The sequence below is a fragment of the Poecilia latipinna genome, unplaced genomic scaffold (genome assembly GCF_001443285.1).
Source record: "Poecilia latipinna isolate Pla-1442-1.1 unplaced genomic scaffold, P_latipinna-1.0 Scaffold970, whole genome shotgun sequence".
Lineage (NCBI taxonomy): Eukaryota > Metazoa > Chordata > Actinopteri > Cyprinodontiformes > Poeciliidae > Poecilia > Poecilia latipinna.
Genome location: NW_015113586.1, coordinates 115,415 through 117,443, shown reverse-complemented (window position 1 = coordinate 117,443; position 2,029 = coordinate 115,415).

Sequence of the window (2,029 nt, the reverse complement as noted above, 5' to 3'; positions counted from 1 at the left end):
AACAGAAAAAAGGGGGCGGAGCTTTCGGCTACTAGTTACTATGGTAACCACCAACCGTCAAGAGCATCTATAATATTGTTAAAATAAAACCCTGTTGCACTTATATGAACAGACAAGGGTGACAAAAACTTTAAAAATGAAGCAATCAAGGAAATAACCCCAAGTTGTCTCAACATTTTAAAAATTTAAACAATGAAAGTGCTTCAGTGCCATTTAGAAATAAGAAAATAAAGATGAAAAGTTGCTGAAATGTCATGAAAGGGAGTAAAATTTAAAATAAAGTTAAAGTTTTGGGTAAAAATGTGTATATAACTATGAGAATGAGTAGATAATTTATTGTTCTTTTAAATATTCTTCTTTCTTCTGTGTTTATATTAACTTTATTAGCTTATTATTGTTATCTTACTATAATTATCATCATTATTTCTTTTTTTTTTACATTTTATTTATTGTTATAACATAGATTAAGAAGAATTTATAGGTGTGCATTGAAAAGGAGTTGGTAATTATTCTGATGCTGTTATTATTTATAATTGCCATTACTACTACTATTATTATTGCCTTGTTTTAAGTTATTTTGTAATCATTTTGTCACTGCACACCCATGCAAACAAGGAAGTCAGAGAAAATGGACGGCTGAAAGTCAGCAGGAAGCAGAGAGAGTCAGCAGATAATGAGAGAAAGTCAGCAGCAGAGACAGAGAGCCAGTGAGCCGATTTAACTGAGTTATCTTGCGGCGGTAATAGGAGACGTGAGGCCGACCAGCAGGACGGTCTGCTGACTGAAGTCTTGTGACGGAACGGGTCCAACAGAATCTCCCAGTTAGCCGTTTTCCTGTCGATTAGCTACACACGACGCCGAAACGGATCCCGAAAAACACTCCTCTGAAGGAAACTGCAGCACTTAACTTTTATTTTTTTAAAAATATGTTTTGTAGATATTTGTTAAAACTGTCACTATGAGACAGATAATTTGTGAAAAGATGAATCTCCTCCACTTTCTCCCTGACTAATTACAGATGTCTGAAGAAACCGACTAAAAACAACCAATCAGAGCCAGAAGGCGGGTCTTACTGCTGTCAATCACTCTAATGTACTCACTGCTAAATGCACTAATGGCCAACAAACAACTTTCCGTTACAGGAAAACCATTTATCAGCCACCAGAATTGGCTAACTATGCTAGCTGCAGCACAACAGAGAACAAACTCGAGAAAGTCTGTGATTGACAGCGTTAAGACCCACCTCCTGGCTCTGATTGGTTGTTTCTAGTTACCACTGGGAGCACTGGGAAGACTGGGAGAAACTCATTTTTAACAGTTTATCTGTCTCATAACATTCTGTCAAACCATGGTGAAAGTTTTAACAAATATGTAAAAAAAAAAAAAACATTATAATTTATAAAAGTTACATACTGCAGCTTTAACTTTACTGTTCTAACTTAGATTCCCTTTGCTAACCCAGGTTTGTTTATTGTCATCTCAAACACTTGATTGCATTTGTTGCTATATGCCTAACCAGTTAATAGGTTTTGATTTGTTTTCGTCCTTTAATAATAAATACTTTCATCTAAAAACTTAATTTGTGTTCACTTGTCTTGTCTTTGACTAATATCTAAGTTGGTTTGAGGTTCTGAAACATTGACGTCATAACAAATTGGATATTTTGATATCTGCTTTCTATGTAGGGTGATGTTTGGAGCCCCCTGGTGGCCAGAGAGCGCTCAGCAGCAGCTTAGCTCAATATGCCTTGAGTTGGCTCTGATAGAAATAGATAGAAATGAGGATTTGTTAGAAGATTTCAGAGTAAGCTTGAAAACTTCACTCTATAAATATATATATATATATATATATATATATATATATATATATATATATATATATATATATATATATATATATATATATATATATATATAAGTATATATATATACTTATATATATAAGTATATATATATATATATACTTATATATATATATAAGTATATATATATATATATATATATATATATATATATATATATATATATAT